General features: G+C 32.2%; 1 protein-coding gene across 3 annotated transcripts in view; it reads left to right on the forward strand.

Moving 5' to 3' along the window:
- LOC114331275 (serum response factor homolog) overlaps positions 1-15,221 on the forward strand; it is a 616,816-nt gene that overhangs the window by 376,231 nt on the left and 225,364 nt on the right. The gene's annotated exons all lie outside the window — the stretch shown is intronic.

Below are 15,221 nucleotides of genomic sequence, written 5' to 3' on the forward strand. Positions count from 1 at the left end.
AACAGGTAGATTTACCCTCATATTCAAGGACAAAACTATAATATCTATCTTAATAGAGATATTGAAACATCCATCTGCGACATGACTTTGACGACGCGCCTTTTCCCTATCTTGAGCGACAATTTAAAGCTCCGTGGAGCCGGCCAGTATGATTGCTGTTGGTTTCATTTATCACTTATCACACTTCATTTTACTGCTAGTGCTAGCGTCAATTTGTCGCTGGTGGAGCCGTTCACTAAACCTCTCCAGTTAAGGACTTTAAAATGTAAACACGTAGTAAAATAAATCACTTAAGAAAGGCACTCTGCCGAAACAGCTGTAGTCATAATATAGTTTTTAATAATTTTGTGGAAGTATCGAAAACAAAGGTTTTCAGTGTTTTATTGTTAGATCATTTTAATATATGGGTACATAAAAATAATATAACTGATATTTAAAACTTTTGTTATAGATACTTGCATTCTAATAATTATCGTAGCTACATTATTTATATTATGTTCTTTAGTTGTTACTAAAACTTTGCAACTAATCACTAATCTATTCCAATATTTTATTATTATGAAATAGTATAAAGAACATAGCATTGGTGTGATACCTACATCTTAAAAACTACAGGCCTAATTTTATTATTATACTATAGTACAAACCTGTGAAAACTATGTGTGAATAAAGTGATTAAACAGAAGTTATGAGTCGTATCTTAACACATTTAAACTCTTTGGTAGTAAAATTAAAACTTAAATGGATCTGAAATCGAGACAAAGAAGATTTAAACTTTGCTATTTGCTTCTGGCATGAAAAAGAAGGGCTAAAGAAAACGTCACCTGAAGAAGAAAATGAAGATTGCTGGAATAATAAGATTATGGAAAACGAAAACATACAGTGTCAGATTAAATATATCAGGATCTATCATCACAAACATTAGAGTAAAAAAGATCATCAAAATCATAAGCCAACGAGAGTTAGAAAATTACTTCCAACTGGTCATAATGCGTACCTACTGGAAGCGTTTCATGGACTTCAGTGATCACCATTTCAACATGATCTAACGTCAACATAGTAATTCTCACTATTAGAAATCTTATATTTTAATTGACAAAATAGAAAATTGAAATATTGTGACTCCTTAAATATTATTTACGTATATCAATTCATGGAAATGTGATTAGATGTAACTTTCGTTTACAAACATCCGGTGTACTACCTTATGTATATAAAATATTTTTTGTAATATTAAATTGTCATAAATGAATGAGGATAAAAATATATTTTTTAAAAGCAATTTATACATTTTTGTAGATTTTATAACGAGTGACATTAACGTATAGTCAGACGAGTAACCCAACCAATAAACCAATTATTATTACCAATACTACTTTATATTACATGATAATAATATATTATAATATTATCATTATACCATACAATTTCGTAAATATTTGACATCTCAAACATCCAACTCGAAAGTAGATAATATACAGGGTGTCCCAGACTAATTTATCCAGGCTATATCCCTTAAACAAATAGAGATTTTCGAATGGGACAAAAACTGGTCTATTCCATTTGTAATACACTTTAAATGGCGTAGGGAAAATCATCCCCTAAATATTTATCCCTTAGTTACAGAGTGCTATTAAAAAAATTAAAGTTAGGGGTTGTAACTAAGGGGTGAATATTTAGTTTAGGGGATGATTTTTTTACGCCATATTAAAGTGTATTACAATTGGAATAGATTAGTTTTTTGTCCCATTCGAAAATTTCTTTTCGTTTAAGAAATATAGCCTGGATAAATTAGTCTGGGACACATAATTATCAAAAATAAACTGATATTTTCTTGACTACTTACGAACCGATTTTATTTAAAAAAATGTATTGAATAGACGATAGAAGATTACATCCAAAACTATAAAAAATGTACGGGGTGCTAATAAAAAAAAATAAGTTGGGGGTTGTAATTAAGGGATGAATATTTAGGGGATGATTTTTTCTACGCCCTATTAAAGTGTGTTACAAATGGAATAAATCAGTTTTTGTCCCATTCAAAAATCTCTATTGGTTTAAGAGATATAGCCTGGATAAATTAGTCTGGGACACCCTGTATATACTGTATAGGGACTTTTCTAATAAAGTGATAATGTAATAATCATTGTATCCCAGGAACAAATGGATTTAAGGGCGTAGGCGTAAAATTTCGCGCCAATGAAATGCATTCCTTTTTTTCGAATCTTGAGAAAACTAATAAGTATTTTTGAAAAAATTTAAACGCAGAATCAAAGATTACATTATTACCAAGGGCGGGAAGTCCCTCAGAATAACCAAAAAGTTTCTATCGAATGAGATATTTGATGGTAAAAATCACACTAAATTTTCTCTTTTTTTTTCACCCCTGTCACTTATTAAGATAAACGTTATAGGTAGTAGAAGTTTTCAGGGACTTTCGGCCCTAAGTAATAATGCAATCTTTCATTCTGCGTTTAAATTTTTCAAAAGTACTTATTCGTTTTCTCAGGATTCGAAAATAATGAATGCATTTAAAACACATTGGCGCGAAATTTTTCTCCTTCGCCCAAAAAATGAGATTTTTCTACTCTCATAATTTAATATATCAATTATGATTTCACTACTTGTATCATAATGTCATTAAGATACAGATTTTCATTATGAAATCGCAAGATGACATTCGCGATGAAGTGAAGTGATCAATGTCGAGTCAAATACATTAACATTAACAGTTCTCAATATCTAAACAAACTGACTAATTTAAAAATTAAATCTTTTTAAGAAAATGTCTGAAGACAATAATAGGGATATTAAAAATTTGTCCTCAAATTCATTTTAATAATTGTAATATTACCCCCTCTGTGGCTCAGTGGTAAGAGCGCCTAACCTTTGGATCGAAAGTTCCGAATGGTAGTGAGTTCGAATCTCACCAGGGTCAGAGATTTTTTCATTTATTGTAAATTAATAAATGAAAATAGTTTCTGTCCTTGTGGGATCGGTACTCACCGGAGGGACCGCAGACATTCGGATACAATTAGCGTCTCTTTGCAAAGACAATGACGTCGACTTTGCAAAGTAACAAGACACTTACTCAACACACACACTACACATTACAACTGACTTAGTGATAAGTTATACAATTACGTGGCTAAAGGTTCTAGTTCTAAACCAAGGCCAGACAGAATCAGAGAAAAAAAATTGTAATATTGAAAATATAAATGTATCAACAAAATAATTAATTTAACCATATAACTACATACATAATTAATTTGTTTGCGTTACAAAATTAATAAATTTGAATATATTTTTTTTGTGAATAATCAGAAAAAAACATGTACACAACCTGCAGTTAATTATCATTATGAAGCTCGTATTCTATACCAAACTTGCCTACGCGGCTCGTTTCATATCCGTCATACTCGCATCATAACGACCATCATTAAAGGCTCGTTGCATAATATACTATTCTGTATGAGCAGTGAAAATGGAAACAAGAATAAAACAAATGTTTATAAATGTATATGCAATAGTTGATAAACGGTATAGCAATATATCCATATACAGGGCGTTTCTAAATAAGTGTGACAAACTTTAAGGTGTAATTCTACATGAAAAAATAATGTCAGTTTGTTCGATAAACATGTGTCCGCAAATGCTTCGTTGCCAACATACGGGGTGTTGAATTTTTTCTTACAAATTGACTATTTATTTATAGCTCTAAAACCAGTTGAGAACTGCAAATTAAATTTGGTGGGTTTTAAGAGGTAGTTATTGCACATTTTTTGAGATACAATTAAGAATTTTATATTTATCATTGGCGCGCATACGGGTAATGGACTTAATGTTTTAAAGAGAAAAAAAATAGTACGCCACTGAGATATTGAAATTAAAAATTCATTTTTAGTTCCTCGTTTAATTTGTGACAAAAATTTATCTTCCCTTTTTTACACACGACGCGCCGTTTTTTAAGCAAAACATAAAACATCTTAACGCTTATACAAAGTATTCTATAAGTTTTTATACAATCATATTTATAGAAACTTCTGTCGAATACCTTGTAAGCGTTTAGATACTTTATTTTTTGCACGGAAACGGCGGATCGTATGAAAAAAAGAAAGATAAATTTTTGTCAAAAATTGAATGAGGAATTCAAAGATGATTTTTAATTTGAAATGTGCGCCATATGTGCGCCAATGGTGAATATAAAATGCTTAATTGTATGTCAAAAAATTCGCAATATCTGCCTCTTAAAACTCGCCAACTTTCATTTGCATATCTCAATCGTTTTTAGAGCAATACATAAATCGTCAGTTTGTAAGAACAATTTCAATATCCCGTATTTCGGAAACGAAGCATTTACGGACATGCGTTTATAGAGCAAACTTTCATTATCTTTTCGTGTATTATTACTCCTTAAAATTTCTCACACTTATTTAGAAACAAGAGAAAGAGATGCAGAATACAGTAATAAAGTTTGGCCAAGAGTGGTCAAGTATGATGAATTTAAAAATATACATAAACAAAAGTGGCAAACATAATTGTAGCTTATTTTTGTACCGAATAAACAAACCGAAAAGATAAGTACATTTTTAAAGAAAGTAATACCAAAGACGATAAAATTGAGTCAAGAAAGAACAAACATCTCCATCTTCAATATAAAATTTAAACTTGAATATAAATATTTTTTAATAAAGTTGAACAATACGTTAAATAAAATAGACGAATAATCTGCAAATAGGTAGTTAAATAAAAGTCTAATGTTATTAGGTGGATCTACTGACTTAATCATTCAAAAATCTTGCAGTAGAAATGGATTCATATTCATCTTCAGTTTAATATATATATAATATATCTTCTTCTTAGGGTGCCTGTCCGTTCCGAACGTTGGCGATCATTCTGGCTATGATGACTTTGTTAGTTGCTATACGGAATAGTTGAGTGAAATAATATATAATTTTTAATAAAAACAAAAATATAAAGTTGGCATAATAAAAATACTGGATTAATTTCCAAAAAATTATTAGTAAAAAGACAAGTTTATTATGTAGATCTACTCACTAATGGATCAAAAATCTACTATACTAAAATCACAATAAAGATGCACTAGAAATAAACAAACCAAGATACGTTGAATGTTACGAGGAGCACTCCCGAATCATGATTTACCATGTATAAACATTGTGAATCATGATTTGGGATTTAGAATATACATATAGGTACATTGCAAATTACGATTTGGGAGTGCTCCTCGTAACATTCAACGTGTCTTGGTTTGTTTATTTCAAGTGCATCTTTATTGTGATTGTAGTATAGATAATAGAAGTAAAGTATTTATCAAACACGAAAATCACTGCAAAAAATAACGGACTATAATATTTAAAGAATAACAACTATAGGACTGAATACGACTGATCAGAAAATTAACATGAACAATTAATGTAAATACCAATGATCAACAACTGTCACACAAATATATCCAAGTGGATATTTTAAATTCAAAAAATCTAATTGATAAAATAATGTATGTACAAAAAAGATAATGTAATGAACAATAATGAAGAAATATGAAAATTACAGAAACATCACAATACCCACCTACAATGTATTAGGTACTATCATTTGTGCCCAAGAAATAATGTTTGGAAAATATTATCATAAAAATATAAAAAATTTTCTAATATATAATATACCCGGTAATATACCCGTCAATTTTTAAAACCTAATATAATAATTATAGTAAACAAAACACAAAATGAAATAATAACAGGTGGTATCTAATTATGATCAATATGAAAGAAAATCGAGCATGGAGCATAAATTTCGTACACCTCTAACGCAAAATATAAAAATTTACCAAAAAATTCTACATACAACCACAAAAATTGTCAAAAACTTACCATCTGGGCACCCGCCGCACCACCTTCCGACGCTTCGGCATCGTCTTCGGAGCTTATTTCACATAGAGGCTGGCCGCTGGTCGCTGAAGAACTGTTGGGTGCGCGAATCCATGAGTCAGAGTCGGTGGTTATCGGCAGGGAGCCGAAGGTACCATACATGGATCTGGTGCCATATATGGGTTGCAGTGGCAGTATTAGGAGGACTATCTCGTAGTAAGGACATGTTGCGATGGCCCGGATAATTCACCGCGATGATTTTATTCATTTTAGAATAAATTCCGGACGTATATAATGTATATTTTACACCCTTAGATCGAAATAAAAGAAGAGTTCCCAATAAGTAACGTACTTTACATAACGTTAAAAAAGAATACCGAATCATTTTATTATAAAAGTAGGCATAATTATCTTTTTCACAGAATAGAACAATTTTAAAATTAATTAAAAATTATATACAGTGATAATAACCGTCAAAATAACGCAAAGGATGGAAAATATAATACATTGTGAAGTCAAAAGAGATGAAACTAGTAGAGGAGGAAATTATCCATATAAACGTATAAATTTACATCACATTACATAGTTTCCCACCTTAAGACGCATCCCACCTTTAGAGGTGTGTGACAACTGTCACTATTACAGGATAATTTTATAAAATACTCCTGTCACAGACGTCTAAAGGTGGGAAACTATGGTATGTAATTTTAATCTATACGTTTATATCGATAATTTCCATCTCTACTAGTTTCATCTCTTTTTATTTCACAATGTATTATGTTTTCCATCTTTTGCGATGTTTTGCCGGTTATGAGCGCGCTCATCCCTGTATAGCACTGGAAAGGTAGTACAATGAGAAACATTACGGAATTATCGCAATATTTTACATTATTTTGATAATAATACCATTAACGATAAGACCTTGAGTGACAAAGATTTATCTTTATTTTTTGAGGTATGCAACTTTTTTTTATTATGTGGTTTTCCCACTGCACCCTGCTTTGTCGCCATTAAATTAGTCTAAATATTAATTTGTCGTTATTATTTTGAACATGTGGTATGTCCATTTTCATAACAATACTGATTGGTTAAAACTTTCATGACTCTCTTTTACTTGATGTTACTGTTAACGTTTGTCTTTCTTTTATTAACAGGCCACATAACTGGCTAATGCCACATTATTATTTCGACATAATAATTTATTGATAATACCTTTCGTTTAGTTACTCGGTAACACTATTCGTTCTACTAAATGTTAAATAACATCTACAATAAGTAGGACCAGTATTGATTAATACGGATAGACCGCCAGAGAACCTGGTGCTCAGGGTTACTGCTAAGCCATGTCATCTGGAGTTTCGAGGTTGTTCAGCACCAAGTTGATGCAAACAGATTACTTAGGAGTTTTTGGGATCGCTGAACATGAATAAGACATCAGAACGGACCCAAGGAGCACCTGGTGCCCAGAGGCACTGCTAAGGTACATGTACAATAGTTAATGGAAGATTTCAATCAGCCTTTGGCTGCAGTAGGGCTTGTAAATAACAGACGGCAATAGTTCAAAGTTGTACCGTCTTCGCCAAATTACGGTTTCTTTTGTGCCCTTATATATGTGTTGCAAAATTTTTCTTTCAAAGGTGGCTAGCAATGTTTCCTCTCATTTAGTGAGTGTCCAGGTTTCTGAGCCGTATGTGAGTACCGGTCTTATTAAGGTTTTGTATATTTGGCATTTTGTTTTTCTTGCGACGTTATCTGATCTTAGTTGCCGAATTAAGCCATGGTAACTTTTATTGGCAATAAATATTCGCCTCTTCACTTCCTCCGCTACTTTATTACCAGACGTGACTAGGGATCCCAAGTATGTGAAGTTTTTTACCCCCTCAATGTTGTATTCTCCTATTGTTATATTTTGTGGCTGCCTTATTTCTGCGTTTTTACTTCCCTGCATATATTTTGTTTTGTTCTGGTTGATTTTAAGGCCACTATTTTGTGCAGCTCGTTTTATTTGATTTAATGCCTCTATCATTTCTCTTCTTGATCTTGCGATTAGGTCAACATCATCTGCAAATGCTAGTATTTGCACGCTTTTATTAATGATTGTTTTTCGAGTATTGACTGTTGTGTCCCTCATTATTGTCTCGAGTACGATGTTGAACAAGATGCATGATAGAGCGTCTCCCTGGCGTAGTCCCTTTTTCACATCTATTGTTTCCGTTCGTTCGTTTTGTATCCGGATTTTCCTTTCTACTTTTAGAGATTCTTTTATCAGTTCTATTAGTTGTGTTGGTATATCAAATTCTTTCATTGCTTTTATTAAGAATTCTCGGTTTATATTGTCATATGCGCTTTCGAAGTCTATGAAGAGATGATGTGTGTCGATGTTATGTTCATTTGTTTTTTCGAGGATCTGTCGCAGAACAAATATCTGGTCTATTGTTGACTTCTGTCTACAGAAGCCACTTTGGTATTTGCCAACTATTTTTTCAGCGAGTGGTTCCAAGTCTTTCATAAAATGACGTTGGACATTATTTTGCATGCTGCATTCAGCAGCGTGATTCCACGGTAGTTTCCACATTCTAACTGATTTCCTTTTTTATGTAATGGTACAATAATACCGCTATTCCACTCCGCTGGTAGCTGTTTATTTGACCATATCTTTGTTATCAAAGGTTTATCGGTATACATCTTCCTTATTTCACCGAGTATTTCCTCAATTGACAGCGAAGTTATTTCTCTTACCATGCTCAACTTTCATCTGCTAAGATCCAATCTAATAGACGAAAACCTACTGCTATATTGCTAGTGGTTGTAATGATTTTCTTTATACAGGTTTTCTTTTGTCGAGCTCTTCAATTGTTTTGACTTACTTCTAGGCGTTCAAAAGATTCTATAGAGCCTTGTTTTGTCAAAGAGTTTGCTAGTTCATTTCGTTGTACTCATTTATACGAATGCACTCATAACAGAGACACGTTATCGTCTCTTGGTAGTTTATTAAAAAAATATTATCGGAACGCTACAGTAATCAATGATTTTGCTGTTCTGTCCTTGGGCTCCTCATCCCGATCCATCTATAGTTTTTGATTGATGAATAAATCCGTAGTGATCTCCATTTGTTTAAGAAATTACTCCTTTTTTAGATGATATTATCGCGTTATGCGTTCTGTTCGGTATTGATACAATAACCTTATTTACTCTATATAATACAGATCATTAATAATACATATTTTACGTTAATTAGACTAAAGGAATTTATGTTACGATACTGCTAACCGAATATTTTTTAAAAAACTTGTCTACATTCAAAATGCATGTTAGTTTTAGGTACTGGAAATTATTTTCATAATTGTGGGTCCACCGCTAGAGGGCGTAATTGAATATCAAAAATAAAAAAATCTAAATTTTACAAAATTTTCCTAATGAAGGGGCACTGGGAATACGATTATTGTATTCTTCATCAAATTCTGCGCATATTTGATTTAACAAGTTTAACTTTACCTTTGTAAATAAGAGGTGGGGGTGAGTGGGAACCTTGTTATGAAAAAATGGCTGTAAGTCCGGTTCTGCTAAATCAAATTTTGAAAACTGGGTCTTGTTGAAGACAGATATTTTTCTTCAATGTAAGCGTGATAATTTTGAACCATGCTAATAAGTAATAAGCCAGCTGGGAGGCGTTATTTAATTTTTTTCAGAAATCTAGTTTTCTTAGGAAAATATTAAATACAAGTATGCATTTTTAATCATACTTTATAAAATTAGATTAAATTAGCAATAGAATAGCGAAAACCGCATGTCAATACCTTTTTTCACAATTTTATATATAACTGTTACTATCACCGGTAAACTAAGTTAATGAAAAGTAGTGTGCTGTGGAAAAAAAAACAAAATAACATTTTCCAGATGTCAACGTATAAAAATATAATTAATTAAAACAACAATATAAAGAGAAACAATACTATTAAAATTAAATATAACACAGAACAAAAAGAACTACTTAGTGACGACCTAAATATTCAAATTGTTGCCCATCATACACTACTCTAGAATACATTATCCAGAGAATACTAAACGCCATTCAAAGCATATCGAGAGCAGAAATTGAGACTGCTGTTCAATCTACTCTTGAAAGAGTAAATGTTTGCAACGAAAATGAAGGGCAAAAATTTGAACGTTTATGTCATCACTAAATAGTTGTTTTTATTTCTTTGTAATAGGGCTTTTCAACGCTTCTCATTTGTTTAGAGCCTCTGTCATATGCCGTATAATCCGTGTATAATATTAATATACGAGATATGAACGAGGCTCGAAACAAATAAGAAGCGTTGAAAAGACCTAATATACGTTGACAGCTGGAAAATATTTCTTTGTTGTTTCCATAGCACACTACTTTTAATGAATTATTTCGTTTACCGGTGACAGTAACAGTTATGTTTTTAAATTTACACGTTTTGTAATATATCTCGAGATAGAAAAAAGGTATTAACATGCGGTTTTCGCTGTTCTGTTGCTAATTTTGTCTAATTTTGTAATATGGTATTAAAAATGCATGTTTGTATTTAATATTTTCCAAGGAACACTAGATTTCTGAAAAAAATTAAATAACGCCTTCTAGCTGGCATATTACTCAGTAAGTTGGTTCGAAATCATAACTTTTACATTGACGAAAAAGATCTGTCTTCAACAAGACCAAGTTTGCAAAATTTGATTAAGCAGAACCGGACTCACAGCCAGTTTTTCATAACAAGGTTCCCACTCACCCCCACCTCTTATTTCCAAAGGTAGATCTAAACTTGTCAAATCAAATATGCGTAGAATTTTATGAAGAATACGACGATCGGATTTCCAGTGCCCCATCATTAGGAACATTTTGTAAAATTTAGATTTTTTAATTTTTGATATTCAATTACGCCCTCTAGCGGTGGTCCCACAATTATGAAAATAATTTCCAGGCTTTTCCTGAGGCAACTTTTGTTATAAAATTTTTTATTTCAAAGCTCTACTATAAACGGTTCCTGAGATATGGCCGAGAGCCATTCTTATTGGGACACCCGGTACAAGTGCAACACTCAATTATTTATCAACGAAACCAATACCTAATTATAGAGTGCCCAGTACAGTCGAACCCGCTTATTAGAATACCGGTTATAGGAATATCCCGGTTTAAGGAATATAATTTTGAGGTCCCGAAACATTTCCATTTACTCCTTTATAAATTTAACCGCTTATAGGAATACGTTTTAGTAAAAGAATACCGCTTTATCGACTAATTTTAAGTTAATACCAAAAACTTTTCATGTACAATTTCCCACAAATTTATATGTTTTCTGGAGGATAGGACCTGTCGATAATATATTTTATTACTTTATTATGGGCACCAATTCTACCTTCCGCCAAACATTTACCGATCATAAAGTAGGTATGTACCTGCTTTTCATTTGTGTAAATATTCTTATTGCTCACCCACCACCCACGTCAATGTCTGTTTAGATTTTTAGAAACAGTTATAAGTCATAACCGCTTGTAAAATATAATAACCGCTTTATAATATTATGTATTATAAGAAGGTTTCTGGAGGGTAAAACCAATGTCAATTTTTTATTTATTATATTTTAGAACAACAAGTGACTAATATTTTATGTAACAAAAAAAAATAGTCTCAGATTACCGATTACTTTTACAGAAAAAAAGTAAGTCTGTTGTATGTATGTTAATAAGAAAATTTGTATACCTATATCTACATATTGCATACATTTCATACTTATTTGTGTTGGTATGCATGCAGATATAATGTAATTTGGTGTTTTAATAACATAAATATAGGTAGTAGTTACACTACCTTTTAATTCTTTCTTTAGTGCTTCAGCTATCCGTGGAATCGTATCTTCTGTGGTTATTAGGTTCCTAGCCTTATTGGTGAGTCGCGTTTTTATTAGCGTTACAGCTGTGTCTTCATGACCTTCTGCCAGTTTTCCAAGTAGTTCTAATGCGTCTAAAAATGGTTGTAATTTCCCTGCGCTTCCATCGAACTCGTTGGGCAATATCTTGCTTGCGATATTCAAAAATTCATTGATTGTCAAAGCCATGTTTAATATTGTTATATCTTGTTTTATGTCACCTTTTTCCTCTTTTATTCCGTCGTTAATTATTTCTTCTTCTCCTTCCTCGTCGCTTTGTTCCTCTTCAACTTCCTTGTCGATTGGTTGATGTATTGAACTTGGAACCACTGTTCTCACATTTACTGCTTGAAATGATCGTATAACTTTGTCTCTGATTTTTCCAAAATATTTGTTGCACGATTCCCTTTGTTTGTCCGAAAGTGCTTCCCAGTTTTTCCTAGTCAATTGCGTGAACTTGTTATAAGCTTTAATTAGCTGTGTCGTCACTTCTTCCTTTATGTCCTTAGATTTCGGAACTTTTTTCTTTAAGACTCTTCTGCTTTGCTTGTCTATTTCTTGTGCAATTTCCTCAACTATTTTGACAAAATCTTCCCAAGTAACTTTGTTGCTACTCATTTATACATAATTTTTTTTCAGCTCCTGCACTTCTTAGCGAAAATATAAATTCGATAGTCTTACGGTGTATATAGATATGTAGTATATAGATATATAGTAAAAAAATATGGAGATAAAATAATAAGTCAATATATGGTAAAAATATGTAAAAATTGCAGTGGTAATAAAAAATTCAAAAATAAATAACGTTATATTAACCCTTGTAAATAAGTAGTTAGAATAATAATTTAAATGTATTATGCATATAGCGTATATTTGTTATATATCGTATATTTATTTTGATAGGTATATTTACGATAGCAAATATGAAAATCATAAAAAATTGCAAAAATGTACTAAAAATCAGTAGTCAAATAATAAATGAATAAAAGTCAGCAAGGATAAAGTATACGTTGATAAATATGTAAAAAATCATATAAAATTGTATCATTGCGTCCTATAATAACTTAATATGAGGGTAAAAAAAAATCTTTGTATATTGATAAATATTGGTAATAGAATAGAATAATTAAGTAAAAATAGGTAAACTTGAAACATATATTAATGTAATTAAGGTAGCACATAATGTTTATACTTTATACTTTATTAATCAGGAAATACCATAAAAATAGCTAATATGGACTTACCACTTTTACACGTTTGTGTTCGTATCACGCAAAAAGTCCTCGCTGCACGTTCCATAGCATTGTCCATTTTCTATTATCCCACGATGTTCCATCTCCATACTATTCCCTTTTCAGCTCCGCGTCGGCCTAATGTCTCCATCCATTTTACATACCACACTGTTGTCTAAGGTGGTCTAGGTGCCTGAACATTGACGTGTTTTCCCATTTCTCGTTCTAGACTGCTAGTTCTGAGTTCTCGCCTGAGTTCTGAATCGTGATCTAGGATAACAATATTTATATAATCGAATGAAGGTTGTAATATTGTTATGATGACATAAATAACTGAAAGTAATTATCGTAGATAATTACAGGGTGTTTTTAAGATATATCTACTGAGTACAGATGAATTCTTGTACACCTTCCCTTTTTAGGAATTTTCCGACTACGGGGAGGGAAATTTGCAAGTCGTGCTACCAACCCATACTGTGTTGTAATCAATACAAAAAATTTATTTTATATACAAACTTCCTAAGCCTACGCAAATACATAAATAATATAAAATGTTCGTTTAACAACATTGTTTCGTAACACTTGTCACTCACTGTGTTTTCGGATTGTAAGCATATAATCTATTCTTATGTATTTCCTTGATTTTATTGTTTTCTATTCTGATTTTACAATTAACGTTATTTACTTCTGTTATCGTGAAAGGACCTACATAAAGACTATCAAACTTACCATTCTCTTCCCTTTTTACAAGGACTAGGTCTCCTATTTTAAAGTGTTGTGGTGTTGCTTTGAGCTTATTCTTTTCTTGCCGCTCTTTTTTGTGTTTTAATAAGAAGGTTCTGGCTCTCTCGTGTGCGCTTTGTAGTTTGTATCGTAACTCATTGTAGTAGGCATCTATATTGTAACATGGTTGAATCTCATGTGTAAGGTCTTCCGGTAGGTTAACCTTCCTGCCATATAACAGTTCGAACGGTGTGTATCCATGATACGCGTTAGGGGTTGTATTGTAGCAGTATGTGAACATTCTGCAACACACATCCCAATTTTCTCTGTCTTCGTCTATGAATGCTCTTACGTACTCGTTCAACGTTCTGTGTAGTTTTTCGCAATTTCCAATGGACTGTGGGTGGTATGCCGTTGAAAAGTTGTGTTCTATTTTTAATAGCTTTGTTAATTCCTGCATTACTTCGTTCTTATACTCTGTGCCTTGGTCTGTTCTTATTTGCTTCATGAGTCCGTATGTTGGTATGAAATGATCAAAGATTCCTCTTGCTATTGTCTCTGCTTCTTTATTGCACACTGGTATGCTGACCGCGTATTTTGTCAGTTCACACAACATTGTGATACAGTATTTATTACCTTCATTACTTCTCGTGAATGGACCTATTGTATCTATGTATACTATGTCCCATGGTTTGGAAGATGTGTCCGATATCACGAACTCTTCGACATGTGTTCTTTTCGGTTTGTTAATTTGACATTTGTGGCATTGTTTTACGTATTTTCTTACGTCTTTTTCCAAATTGTTCCATCGGAATCTTGCCTTTAGCTTCTTAATTAGTCTGTTATTCCCTACGTGTCCTCCGAACATCGGGTGATTATGGTATTCTCCTATTAATCTGTGTTTTTCTTTGTCATCTTTTATTGTTTCTGGTACTTCACATATGTATATTTCTATATTCTTCAATTTTTTATTTCCTTCTTTAATAAATTCATCAATTGTGCACATTTTAAAAATAATATCATTTACGTATATTTTTACTTTACGTACTGCATTCTCTACCGCCAGCTTATCAAGCTGTACCAACGCTTGGTTTAAATCTAAACGATTCAATCCTGTGGCTATGCTTTTGCTGCATTTTATTTTGTTTTTGGCCCTAATGCTCAGTCTTGGTGAGATTAGTTCTGCTCCAAAGGACAAAATTGGTAGTCTATGCGCCTCTAAATTATTTAGTACCTTCCTTACTGTCTGTTTGTTGGCTTCTGGCTGTAGTGCGAGTTCACTTTCAGCCTTTGTTTGTCTTGCTTCTTTCTCCTTTTCTTTTGCTTGAGCTCTTGTTATGGCTAGTATATGGGCGTTGTCTATGTATAGGTTTTTTAGTTGATGCAATGTTATTCTTGAAAGGCTGTCTGCGTAGTTACTTTTCCCTGTTATATACTCTATTTCGAAGTCATATTCTTCTAGGTCTAATCTGATCCTCGTG

This window comes from Diabrotica virgifera, chromosome 2 (genome assembly GCF_917563875.1).
Source record: "Diabrotica virgifera virgifera chromosome 2, PGI_DIABVI_V3a".
NCBI classification, from domain to species: Eukaryota; Metazoa; Arthropoda; class Insecta; order Coleoptera; family Chrysomelidae; genus Diabrotica; species Diabrotica virgifera.